Source organism: Amia ocellicauda, chromosome 14 (assembly GCF_036373705.1).
Source record: "Amia ocellicauda isolate fAmiCal2 chromosome 14, fAmiCal2.hap1, whole genome shotgun sequence".
Lineage (NCBI taxonomy): Eukaryota > Metazoa > Chordata > Actinopteri > Amiiformes > Amiidae > Amia > Amia ocellicauda.
The window spans coordinates 16,732,217-16,746,502 of NC_089863.1; the positions used below are offsets into that span (position 1 = coordinate 16,732,217).

Below are 14,286 nucleotides of genomic sequence, written 5' to 3' on the forward strand. Positions count from 1 at the left end.
TAGAGGATCACAGCTAAATATATCAATTCCATATCTATTCCTTCCATTAACGTTATAATCCAACTTGTATGTTGAGTCTACATAATCTGTTATTCCCCTATATTTATTTTCTTAATGTACTGTGTGTGTATATATAATTAGTAAACAAACGCTCCAAGGATTGGGTGCCTTGGATATGTGACAAACTTCCACTCTGCCCACTGTAGTAGGGGTGATAAGTTGCTACACCCCGGGGGCCGCCCTGTGTGCAACGTGTGCTTGTGACTGATAACAGAGTTCAGAGGTCTGTCATTTCACACCCAGCCCCATACGCAACAAACTGCGATGCACTGTGTGTTCTGACACCTTTCTATCAGAACCAGCATTCACTTTTTCAGCAATTTGAGCTACAGTAGCTCGTCTGTTGATCGGACCACACGGGCCAGCCTTCGCTCCCCACGTGCATCCAGCAGTAGGTGAGGGTCTGTGTCTTGAACTGGATGCGTGCCGCTATCGGGAGCCAGTGGAGGGAGCGGAGCAGTGGAGTAGCGTGTGTGAATCAGGGCAGAGAGAATACCAGACGAGCTGCAGAGTTCTGGATGAGCTGGAGTGTCGGGTAGTAGTTGCAGGCAGGCCGGCCAGGAGGGAGTTGCAGTAGTCCAGGCAGGAGAGGACCAGGGACTCGATGAGTAGTCGGTGAGGAAAGGACGGATTTGGTCTATGTTGCTCAGGAAGAATCTGCAGGTGCGTGTCAGCGTGGTGATGTGCTGGGTGTAGGAGAGCTTATATACCATACCAGTTATGACAGCAACAGGGAAAAGATCATTCAATGCGCTGAAACTACTCAAAACATATTTGTGCTCCACTTTGACAGAAGAAACATTTTATGGGCTAGCACACCTGTATAAGCATCTAAAACTATTTCATGTTGATAAGAACATTAGAAAGTTTCAAACGAGAGGAGGCCATTTGACCCATTGTGCTTGTTTGGTGTCAATTAATAACTAAGTGATCCAAGGATCCTATCCAGTCTATTTTTTAATGTTCCCAAGTTTTCAGCTTCTACCACATTGCTGGGGAGTTTGTTCAGATTGTGACGCCTCTCTGTGTGAAGAAGTGTCTCCTGTTTTCCATCTTGAATGTCTTGAAGCCCAATTTCCATTTGTGTCCCCGGGTGCGTGTGTCCCTGCTGATCTGGAAAAGCTCCTCTGGTTTGATGTGGTCGATGCCTTTCATGATTTTGAAGACTTGAATCAAATCCCCACATTAGGGTTGGCCATGCACCAGCTCCAGAGCCCGGTGCCAGCTCCAGGACCCGGAGCCGTAGCAGAGCTGGACAGTTTTTGTTAGTTGTGCTCCAGTGCTGGAGCTGGCATTGCTGGAGCCGGAGCGGAGCTCATCGGAGCCGAGGTCATGGAACATCCCCACTCTTTCCCCCTTCATTAAACTCACCCAGATATGAAGTCCAGTTTTCTTAAATTAACAAAATATATAACTTCATAGGTATTGTTGTGTGTTGGGGGTTATAAAATAAGATCAGTTCTCACTCCAGCTGTTAGTACATAATACATTATTTTTTATTAATTGTAATTATATGACACCTTCACTTTCTCACAAAGTAGATTCTCTATAAGATTCTGTCTAAGAATCACAAGAAGTGATTCTATAATCTCAGGGCGTCTCTCATAAACCACTTGCAAAATAAGTAAAGTCCATTTTAACTCTAAAGTTTTAAGTATTTCCAAATTATTTTATTCCAACCAAATTCTTCATCTGCCAAAATAAACCTCATTTTATAGCCGTCTGTTTTCTGAAATGTCCTGACTAGTTTGTCCAAAAACACCTGCTCGTCAAACATCTCATTCCGTAAACATGGGCATTAATATGGAGTTGGTCCCCCCTTTGATGCAATAACAGCCTCCACTCTTCTGGGAAGGCTTTCCACTAGATGTTGGAACACTGTTGAGGGAATTTCAGCCACAAGAGCATTAGTGAGGTCGGGCACTGATGTTGGGCGATCAGGCCTGGCTCATAGTCGGCTTTTCCATTCATCCCAAAGGTGGGATGGGGTTGAGGTCAGGGCTCTGTGCAGGCCAGTCAAGTTCTTGCACACCAATCTCAACAAACTGTGCACGGGTCTCATGCTGAAACAGAAAAGGGCTTCCCCAAACTGTTTCCACAAATTTGGCAGTGCAAAATCATCTAAAATGTCATTGTAGCGTTAAGATCTCCCTTCAGTAAGACTAAGGGGCCGAGCCCTGAGACCATTATTCCTCCTCCAAACTTTACAGTTGGTCTATGCATTCATGCAGGTAGCGTTCTCCTGGCATCTGCCAAATCCAGATTCCTCTGTCGGACTGCCAGATGGTGAAGCGTGATTCATCACTCCAGCGATCGTATTTCCACTGCTCCCGGGTCAAATGGTGACAAGCTTAACACCACTCCAGCCGACGCTTGGCATTGCGCATGAAGATCTTAGGCTTGTGTGGCTGCTCGGCCATGGAAACCAATTTCATGAAACAAACAGTTCTTCTGCTGATGTTGCTTCCAGAGGCAGTTTGGCAATCGGAAGTGATTGTTGCAACCAAAGACAATTTTTATGCGCTACATTTCAGCGCTCAACAGTCACGTTCTGTGAGCTTGTGTGGCCGACCACTTCACGGCTGAGCTGTTGTTGCCATGTTGAAAGTCATTGAGCTCTCAGTAAAGTTCATTCTACTGCCAATGATTGCTGTGTGGCTTGATTTTAGTGGCTCTCAAAAGTATTCAACCCTCTTGGACTTTTCCACATGTCATTGTGTTACAACATGAAATCAGAATGGATTTATTCAGGAGTTTGTGACACTGATCAACACTGAAACTGTCTTCTCTCAAGTCCAAGGTCTCTTGAAGACTTCAGCAGGTTTTCTTACAGGATTTCTCTGTACTTCTGTAATTCGCTGCATCCATTGTGCGTAATGATGCATGATCCACTTGGTCTCAGAGTCTCCCACATTCCAAATACACTAATTAGAAGGGAAGTCTACATACTGTTGGCCATGTAGTGTACAAATACCAGACAATCCGGTAAAATACTGGCCTACTGGCAACCCTAATATGCCACAGACATCTTTAACCATTCAAACATGAAAAAGTAGAAAATTGTAAACAGATGTTTGTTATTCATATTTTGGTTTTGTTAAACAGTTATTTACATAAAAGAAGTAAAAAAAAGAAACGTTATCAATAATGATCGCATCCTAGTTTGAACTGTTTTTTGTGGCTCCAGAGCTGGAGCTGGTTAAAAGCAGCAGTGTGGAGCTGCACCGGAGCCGGAGCCAACAAACCTGGAGCACTGTCAACCCTAACCCATGTAGTCTTCTCTGTTCCAGGGTGAAAAGTATTCCAGATGAGGTCTAACTAGTGCATTGTACAGTCTTAACATTGTGTCCCTTGTTTTAAATTCTACACTTTTGACAATATACCCTAACATTCTGTTTGCCTTTTTTATTGCATCCCCCCATGTTTGGATGGAGAAAGTGAGGAGTCCACATAGACTCCTAGGTCTTTCTCATGCGATACTTCTTCCAGTTCTATTCCTCCCATAGTGTAATTATAGTGGACATTTTTATTACCTGCATGTAATACCTTGCACTTGTCCACATTGAATTTCATCTGCCAGGTGTTGGTCCACAACTGAATATTATCTACAGTGAGGGAAAAAAGTATTTGATCCCCTGCTGATTTTGTACGTTTGCCCACTGACAAAGAAATGATCAGTCTATAATTTTAATGGTAGGTGTATTTTAACAGTGAGAGACAGAATAACAACAAACAAATCCAGAAAAATGCATTTCAAAAAGTTATAAATTGATTTGTATATTAATGAGGGAAATAAGTATTTGACCCCTTCGACTTAGTACTTGGTGGCAAAACCCTTGTTGGCAATCACAGAAGTCAGACGTTTCTTGTAGTTGGCCACCAGGTTTGCACACATCTCAGAAGGGATTTTGTCCCACTCCTCTTTGCAGATCTTCTCCAAGTCATTAAGGTTTCGAGGCTGACGTTTGGCAACTCGAACCTTCAGCTCCCTCCACAGATGTTCTATGGGATTAAGGTCTGGAGACTGGCTAGGCCACCCCAGGACCTTAATGTGCTTCTTCTTGAGCCACTCCTTTGTTGCCTTGGCTGTGTGTTTGGGTCATTGTCATGCTGGAATACCCATCCACGACCCATTTTCAATGCCCTGGCTGAGGGAAGGAGGTTCTCACCCAAGATTTGACGGTACATGGCCCCGTCCATCGTCCCTTTGATGCGGTGCAGTTGTCCTGTCCTCTTAGCAGAAAAACACCCCCAAAGCATAATGTTTCCACCTCCATGTTTGACGGTGGGGACGGTGTTCTTGGGGTCATTCCTCCTCCTCCAAACACGGCGAGTTGAGTTGATGCCAAAGAGCTCGATTTTGGTCTCATCTGACCACAACACTTTCACCCAGTTCTCCTCTGAATCATTCAGATGTTCATTGGCAAACTTCAGACGGGCCTGTACATGTGCTTTCTTGAGCAGGGGGACCTTGCGGGCGCTGCAGGATTTCAGTCCTTCACGGCGTAGTGTGTTACCAATTGTTTTCTTGGTGACTATGGTCCTAGCTGCCTTGACTCAGACACAGGACCACTGGCAGCTGTGCCAGACAGACCCCACAGCCTGAGGACCCAGCAGCCCCAGTCTCTCATACAGACATAGGCAATACTATAATAACAATAATACAGGAGGCAGGTATCCAGATATCTCCCACAGTTCCTGGTTCCAGACTCTGTCCCTGCACTGCTCTAATAATCCCCTGACAGTAACACACACTGGATGGCAGGTGACCTGGATGGCAGCTGTGCTGCCTTATAGGGCTGTGTGGAGTTACTGTGGCTCTAAGGATGGAGACACAACAGGACAAGGGTGTCTCCACAGCTGCCGTCACCAGGCAAAGCATTCTGGGAACATGAATCATAATAATAAAAGTATTAATAAAATCACATCCAGTTAAAATCTCATCAATACACATATAGAATATCAGAGTGTAAACAGGGAGATCAGACACTCACCTATATGCCATGGAAAGCTTTGACACATAACTCCTGCAATTCCAATAGTATAGAATTACAGTTTACTTGCACTTCACTGTTTATTGCATATAGTCCTTACACACTGAAGTCTTAATATTTATTATTAAATAACACTGAAGGAACCCAGGTCCCATATCTTTGCCTTAGTATTGTGGGTGCCTTGAAACTTACTGTATGGAGAAGGGGGTCACAGGTAGAAATGGCTCACAGCCTGTTCAAGACTATTCCACTCCATTAGAACTTTGCTGTTTAATGAAGTTAGTAATTGGGAGGGCCGCCTATTATAACTAATGTGTTAATTAAATAATAAGGTTGATTTAGTATGTAGTTTCTCTTGATGTAATGGCAAATTCAAACCTCATTCTGTTTAAGTATAGATAGATGTGTTCACAGTTTATATCACAGGTTTTCATAGATACTCTGTAAAAATGTTAGAAAATGATCATTCATTCTCTATGAAGAAAGAAAATGCCTCACACAAATGCATACATGACTACTATGTTTGGAAAATAAAAACTTTTGAAAGCCCTATTCTGTACCAGTTCACATTCAGAGCATTTTGGGATCCACACTCCACACTTATATATTTCATACATAGCCTTTATAAGCACATATCCCCATGGAGCTTTCATTCACTTCACTTTCCCTACTGTGGAAGACACTTGCAAAAAGTGGATATAAATATTCAGCATGAGGGGTTCAACACAACACCTCATATAGGGTCTGCTGTAGCCACTTTCATAAGGAAGATGTGATTGAGCCTTCAATTCCAGTCATCCTGAATTAATTAATTGGTCAGATATTGCACAACCACAATAATAACAACAGGACAACATTTTTTTTGCAATATCCACTGTGCCATCACTGATGAAGGTGACATAAACTGGACACACAATGGGGCAAATCTGTATTGTGCTCAGTGTCATTTCACCTCAGTCTCCAGTGCACAGGACCACACAACAGTGGTCTTCCTGCTCTGCGTTTGTCTCCTCTGCATCAGATTCACATGCTCACAAATGCATAGAAGATCAGTAAAACCAAGATTTGTTGTATTTTCTTGAAAATAAAAAGTTTGATCACAACATTTTGAAAAAATGTTCTATGTAAATATTGTATATAGTATATGGGGAAATTTTTTAGGTGTCATTTAAATGTTAACATGAAAAAAAGTGTTGAACTTTCACCATTTGATATTTCTCAAAAGGTCATTAGGTAAAACACTTTACAGACTTATATTGTGGGATTCAAGTATTTGCAATGCAAACACCCACCATGTGTCTAAACATGATTATGCTCAGTAGCTTCATCTGTACACACAATTATCCATTGCTACAATGTACTGAATGTGTAAAACTGTTCAGTGGTATGGTAAAGTACATAATTGTAACTACATTTGTAACTACCTGTTTTTCATTAATATTAGTTTGTTACTAATACAATGTATTTACCAATATGACGTTTATTTACCAATATGTATTACTGGTCCTAATTTTATATTTGAAAATATCTTAATATAGTTTTAGAATAACTACAGCGTTTAACAGTGTTTTGTCCTCACAACAGTTACAAGAATGACAAGCCTTTGTTGGCACTTCCCCCTCACACCCCAAATCCTTCCCTCTTTCCTGGAGGCTCATATGGAGCATCCCACCTCTCGATCCATGGGGCTGAAGAGGAGATTGCAGGCATGGTGGTCAGTCTCAGAATCTGTCAAGACCTTGCTGAATAGTTCAACATGGTACTATGACAATTAATCTTTATTCACAGAATAGATTCAATGGATACACATACAGCACACCCATTGTTTTTTAAGTCAAGCATTTTTGTGTGTGTGTGTGTTTTAGATTCAGCCAAAATTCCCAAAAGAAGAAGAAACTGGACAAACCACTACACGAGTCTACATATTTGCCTAAAGCACCTAACTGTAAGTACAACATTTTCACTATTTTACAACACGTGTTAGAAAATAACCCTTCTAATCTAAGAGCCAACACAACATTCTCGTGTTGCTTTTATCTCTGGAAACTCTCCTAATACTTAGCGATCCCAATGCCAAAGAAAATGATTGTAAGGTTAACAATGGTGTTGAATAAGACATTACAATATTTCTGACCAATTTTAATCAACAAATACAGTATATCCGAAGCTATGAACTTGTGAATTCCAAAGAACTATTCAGCTTTTACATATTATATTGTTTTAGTTTGAGGAGGGTATTCCTAAGTGCCCAATTTTTATTTCCAGTTTCTCCAGTTTGGGGATCCCAGAGAATGAATGCATCCCTGAGAAGATCTAATGCTCCAGAATACCTCTCTGATGAGGCTGGTGCAACATTTCATGGTATGTATAATCTCAGCCATCATATGTATCAATATTCTGCATAGCTGATCATGATTAGACAAACTAGATTACAGTACTAGCAAGTTTGTTCACAAAAACAAAATGCATTTTTTGAAATGTTGACCTTTTTCCTCCATTAACGTCTATGGGGATTTTTGAGATATTGAAACTTGTAGAAGTTGTTTGGTGAAAAAAGCATAAGAAGTGAAGGAATAATCTGCATTTGAACAAAAACAAAAAAACTAACCTCGGAGGAAAACAAAAATCAAGAAAATACAAATTGTTAATGAGTTACTTATGGTGCTAGTTTGAGCCCATAGATATGGTCTACATTATTGAAGAATAATGTTAAACAGTTACACTTAATTTATTTTACAGTGAATCCCAAAAACTCTACCCTACCTAGAATAACATTAGCTATAATGCAGCATTAATCTGTGTCTGTGAAGCCAGTGTTTTGTGTCAGGTGCTCTGTTGACTCATACAGGTGCAGACTGTGGGCCTGTTAGTGAGCCTTCAAAGTGAACACGCAGTCATCTGGTCACCCTATGTATACCCCAAACTAAAAACTGATATTGGCACGGATTTGTTAAATGTGATTATTTGGTCGATCAAACTTTTGCTCAAAACTTATAGTGCAGTAAAAGGCACTATTGTGATCAGGGATGGGCAGTATTTATGATACATGTATTTAAAATACGTATTTCAAATTTGAATTTGATAGGGTTGATGAAAATGGCTTCATATTTTGTATCAAAATACTTTAGTGTTTTGTATTTTGTAGTTTAAAAATACTGTAAAATACTTTGTGAGAAGTCTACATGATGACATCATAAAAATGCTGCCTTTGATTGGTGCCTACAATTTGCCCAGACTGGTTGAGATCAGAACAGAAAATTGATCCTTACCCGAAGAAGAAGGTCAAGGTGAGAAACGTGTAGGTTGCCAGCTTTCCATTGATTTTTAGCATACATTTCTAAAATTTTTAACAGTTCATGTCAAGTTTTGATGTTTGTTTTAGTAGCCTAGGCTAAATCGTTTTCGGATGTGGACGTTTTCCAGAAGCCAACTCAGAGCAAGGCAGAGCTGGAGTCTTTGCACTACTTTGAGGATCAAAGGAGGGACTTGGCATCTTTGGAGCAGTATCCCCTAATCAAGCACCTTTTTGTGAGGTTTAATACAATCATCCCATCCTCAGCTCCAGTAGAGCGTTTATTTTCCTTTGCTGGACTGATCAACCAGCCCTATCGACAACGTCTAAATGCCACACATTATGAAAAGTTAGTTGTGCTTAACGGCATCAGTAGCTAAAGAAACCTCTGCAATGTAGGCCACAGGGCACACACACTCATTCAATACACTCCCTCTCTCACACACACCCACACTCATTCAATCACATGCTTACTCTCTCACACACACCCACACTCACTCAATCACACGCTTACTCTCTCACACACACCCACACACTCACTCAATCACACGCTTACTCTCTCACACACACCCACACGCTCACTCAATCACACGCTTACTCTCTCACACACACCCACACGCTCACTCAATCACACGCTTACTCTCTCACACACCCCCACACGCTCACTCAATCACACGCTTACTCTCTCACACACTCACACATAAGTTTGACTGTTTTTGGTAGAACTTTTTAACTGTTTTGGAATACCTGGTCTGTAGTATCTCTATTGTAATATTCTCTATTGGAGTTTAAGTAAATGTTCTTACTACACTATTCATGTGTATGTGTCCTCTATACCTATATTCCGAGGCTCTCAATAGATTCAGTGGTTGGAGTTGGGTTAATACTCCTTGACAAGTTCTGTTGCTACTTTCTGATTACATTTCTGGCTACATTTAAAATCAAAACATATTGATCATTTAATAATTGTTGACAAAGTGCTAAAATGTTTGTTTTCAACTTCCAAATAGGTGTCCAATGATTGATAAATAAACAATTGAATGCTAAATGATTGTACCCTAATTGAAGTAGCTGTTTAGTAGGATCATGATTTTGCATAACATTGCATGAATGACTGCCTGACACATAAATTATTATTATATTTATGATTCACAATCAAATTATTAATTACTTAGAAAATAGTTGCTATGAATAAAGGTGGCATCAGTTGTCTTCTTATGAATGACTTGTTTTTCATTGAGTCAATGTCACTGATGCAAAGTAGGCCCTTCATTACCAAACACCAAGTAACTAAATTAGGATACAATTCTGAGTCATTAGCAAACTGTTAGTTAAACATTAAACTATTGGTTACTTTAAAACTAACCTTCATCTGGGTGATCACAGGGACATGTGAATATTTGATCTGTTAACTTGTTGCATATGTCAGATTTACTGGTGAAGGGATAGAGCAAATAGGCTGATAGAAGGAAGGTTTGCAAAGTGATTCCATGCTCCCTTGTAAAAGTATTTTCAGTATTTTTAAAATACAAAAATACAGCAGTTTATTTTGATACATCGTGTGGCTGCTGTATTTAGTAGTTTATTTTGATACACTTAAAATTAAGGTATTTGGTATCTTATTTTAAAATAAATTTTGATGTATCTTTGCCCATCCCTGATTGTGATCATCTTGAACACTATGATTATTACATGTGTTGATGTGCTCTTGACTACTATTATATTGAATGTTTTGTATTTTTCTTTGTTTTTGAATGTTTTCCAGGGAATGAAAATTGATTGAAAATGGAATCGACTTTGGAATTCTTAATGTAAAATCTAAATATTCAATATTAAATATTCATTTGATTTTATAGTTTTTTTTCTGTTTTCATTAATGTATAAAAATACACAACCCTTACTTTTTTCCCCACTTTAAACTAACTTGCTCTAGGACCATATGTGATCAATTTTTTTATGACCGACCAATCTCACTTTAGAAAACTTTCATTCAATTGCTTTTAGATTTTTTATGATAAGGAGAAATTAATACAATTTTGTAAAGTGTGATAGGGGTGTTGTCAAAGGTTTGATCAGGTGCGGATTGCCTATAACAAATAAATAAATGTGACAGTTAATTTGTTTTTGTAGTTAACCCCAAGAACTACCCTGGTGTTGTCCCTGGGAGGACACCTGTATCACCGGTAAATACCCGACACTCACTGTACACATAGCAGGAATAATATTGATATCCCAGTGCTTTTCCTAGATAAACACTCCACTGTGTCCCTGTGTGATCAACACCATCTATAAACACTAGCTGGGTTGAAGAGACAGTCACTGGGTTTCTCACCCCTGTCACAGACCCGGCCCCACCCCCTGTTGACCAGGATCAGTGAATGAACTGGTGTTGAAGTGTCTGAGCTGCTCTACAGCAAACACAGCACTGAGACACTGGCTGTCCGTCTGCATCAACACTCCTGTCTGAGCCGTACAGAGAGACGCTATTATTATCAGCCCTGCGCTGGGAGGAGGACACAGAGCTCACAGCTGATCTCCCTCCCCTCTGTCACCACGAGAAGACCATTGACTGACCTTAAATGATGAAGAAAGTGATTCAGTGTGATTCTCAGTGAGCATTACAATTTAAAGCCATAATAAAGTGTGAATGACCAGAGATCTGTCACAGCTGTACTTAATCACATGGAATTTTGTCACATACTGAGTAATACAACAAATATCCATCTCCCCTGGTCAAGGGTCATGAAATGACTCAAAGTAAAGTGTAAATGTGTGATATCTTCTTAAACTGCAGTAGAGATGTTTCTCAAGAGGCCGGTGGCTGTGTCAGCTCTGCAGAGGCTGCAGGTGGGATTAACTGCCTCTCATAAAGCATCCAGAGAGAGCACTTACGCCACTGTCCATGACGAGCTGCAAACGACAAGACAATCATTAATGACAATTAAAAGGGCTTTAATATTCTACCCCTCCACTTTCAATGACCACTGCATCCAGTACAGGGCCAAATAAGACTGTGATTAGGTTTATTAAAAGATAATAAGATACTGTTTTCAATAATAATACTTTGAAAATATATTTATCTTACCCTATGACTTTTTATTTAATTTTTCTTCACATTTGACCAAAGTATATTTGAAGTAGGATGATGCTTCTGGCTTATTCAGTTTAGACATGTTAGTTACCCTAACAACACAAAGCTGCCCTTGCTCTGCAGTGATAAACACGCTTCTGTAAGCCCTGCAGTCTGCCCTCCTCAGACACATTATGTGTGTAAGCGCTGGACTGAGCTAATGCTGCATATCTGTCTCTGCGCTGTCACTGCTCCTGCAGCCCTGTCTGCCAGGTTCACACGACTGTCACATCACGGCAGCCACTGGCCTCTCAGTTCCCCACAGCTTTGAGCTGGCAGCCAGCAAGACTTATTATTACAGAGGGCCAAGAAAACAAGCCAACCACAAAGTGAAACAATATTGTAACGGGTTGGGGGGCCCGTCCCAAGAAAGGGCTGTATGTAGGCGGGGTCTGGTCTTGAAACACACAGTAGGGAGGCAGGCAGAGGGTACAAAACAGGCTTCTTGTTTTATTGCTTCCCTTAATGGCAGGCAGTGTCAAAAAGCAAAACAAAACCTAGCTCTGTCCGAGCACTAACTAAACGTAAACAATCCCTAACTATAAAACAAACACTAACAATAAGCCAGTGAATCCATCAACTGTGAACTTATCCCTTCTTTCTCCTGCTCTTCCTCGCTCTCGCTCCGTTGTCTTCTCGCCCTCCTGTGCACCTTGCTACCCCAGCCAAGCATGCACACACTGGTTCGCTTCCCGCTTCCTTTTATAGGGGAAGTGGTGGGCGGGGCTATGGCCATCAGGAGCCCTGCTGACTTCTGGGGTTTGGAGTCTTGGAGGAGGGGTTTTGTAGTCTCCTCCACTGAAAGACCCACCCTGACCCCAGCCTTGCCTCTGACACACACTGCCACATAGCCTCCCCCTCAAGAGTGAAGCCATGGACGCACACGATGACGGCCATACCACGGCCAAGCCCCCCTCCAAAAGACACAAGGGGCGGGCGGGAGGGCTGCAGAGCCAGATGGGGTCTCCAAGTGCGGTGTCATCCTTCCGGTGGATGTGCCATTCCCCCATGTCCTGTCCTTCTCCGTATCGCACCCATCTGGTCCTCGAAGTGGACTGGCATGTCCCCGGTTTCATTGAAGGTGGCTCCCCCCCAGCGTCAAGTCCAGGGTAAGGACCTGTTGCTCCCTGGTCCCTCCAGGAACCAGGCTTGTCTGGCGGAGACCTCTCTGCTGCCACAGCATCCCTTGGCTCCCCTCCAGTCTCTGCTCCAGCCTGGAGACACAGTGGGTCCTGGGCAAGCTGAGGTGTCTCCATCTCCTTTGCTGCAGCCAGGAACTCAGGTCGAGGACAGGAACTCTGGATGTCCAGGAGACCTGATGGAGGAAGCACAAGAGTCTCACCCTCTGGTTCAGTGCAGGGGACAACAGGTGATGCCTTCTCCTGGATTGTAGTCACCTCCTGTCCTGGTGTGGCCTCTGAGGAGACAGACGGCAACTCCCTCCTGAAGTCATCTTCTCCTGGTAGCTCCTCAGTGCTCAGGGGCAAACTCTCTTCTGCCAGACATGGTGGCAGATACTATTCCACCAGGTATGGTGGCGGACACTCATCCATGGATTGGGACGAAGAAGGCAGCACCTCTTCCTCATCTTCAGGATACTCGGGCTCCTCCCTCCGGGGTGCTGGACACTCAGGTTCCTCCCTCTTTGACACAGGAGACTCGGGATACTCCCTCCAGGGCTCTGGACAATCAGGCTCCTCCCTCCAGGGCTCTGGACAATCGGGCTCCTCCCTCTCTGACACGGGAGACTCGGGTTCCTCCCTCTGGGGCTCTGGACACTCGGGCTTCTCCCTCTCCGACACGGGATACTCGGGTTCCTCCCTCTGTAGCTCCAGTGGCAGCAACACCTCAGCCCTCTGTGGCTCCGGCGGCAGACATGGCCAGAGGCTCTCTTGCTCTAGCCACAGCAGGTCCTCTTCTTCCTCTCTCCCTGGCAGGTATTCCTCTTGTCCTGGCCATGGTGGAAGAAGCTGGTCCTCTTCTTCCTCTCTCCCTGGCAGGTCTTCCTCGTGTACTGGCCATGATTCACTGTCCACTATCTATGACTAACTCATGAAATGCCACACAAGCATCCAGACACTCACTGTCCATCCATCTCCACTGGATCAGCAGAAGAGCAGCTGCTGCCACAGTGAGAGCGACCATTAGGAATAAAGACACCATCCACCCAGAGGGGTCAGGGAAGAAGTCCCCTGGAGAACAGAACAGCAGCATCAACCCACAGGAACTGACACTCAGCTCCTCAGACACTGGCCTGATCCCTACTGATGAAGCCACACAGCACTGGGACGAGACTGTGGTTCTAATGAACCTGGAAATCCAGTTTACAGACACAAACACAGGGCTACAGAATACAAAAATAGATCTTACTTTATTAATAGTCTATTCTAATTGTCAAATTTAAGCAGTTTGTACCAAAATGTATATTTAAAATCCCTCACACAGTACCATGCGTACGTCAAGACTCTTATTCTATTAGTGGCTTCTTAGTCCAGCGTTTCAGGTTTCGTTCCCAAAGCCAGTGCTCGTACTGCACAATGTGTATTGAGGGCCGGGGAGGGCGATCATGAGACATTTTTATACAATCTCTTGTGGTTTAGAGCTTCCAATGTACCTGTGCACATCTAGCCGTTTGTCTGATGTCTGTTGCAGCAATCCATTCACCTTTTATAAGTAAATAAATAGAGTTTCATATTATTATCAGTAGTTTTATTGTTAGTTGTACTTGTTTAGTTGTAGTTTATGTAGTTTTAGCAAAAGCTATACAGTGCTGTGACGAAATACATCCAGAAAACAGTGCTGAAGACAAG

At 42.5% G+C, this 14,286-nt stretch overlaps 1 long non-coding RNA gene across 3 annotated transcripts; it reads left to right on the forward strand.

Annotated features, from left to right (window-relative positions):
- The first annotated feature begins 318 nt into the window (after window positions 1-318).
- On the forward strand, window positions 319-11,136 carry LOC136767955 (uncharacterized). Of its 3 annotated transcripts, XR_010821901.1 has the most exons (7): window positions 319-723; window positions 6,639-6,813; window positions 6,920-6,999; window positions 7,320-7,415; window positions 10,112-10,157; window positions 10,477-10,529; window positions 10,690-11,136. It is a non-coding gene; the product is annotated as an uncharacterized LOC136767955 (long non-coding RNA). The 3 variants fall into 3 exon arrangements; XR_010821900.1 differs by having other exon boundaries at window positions 10,112-10,529; XR_010821902.1 differs by lacking the exon at window positions 10,112-10,157.
- The last annotated feature ends 3,150 nt before the right edge of the window (window positions 11,137-14,286 follow it).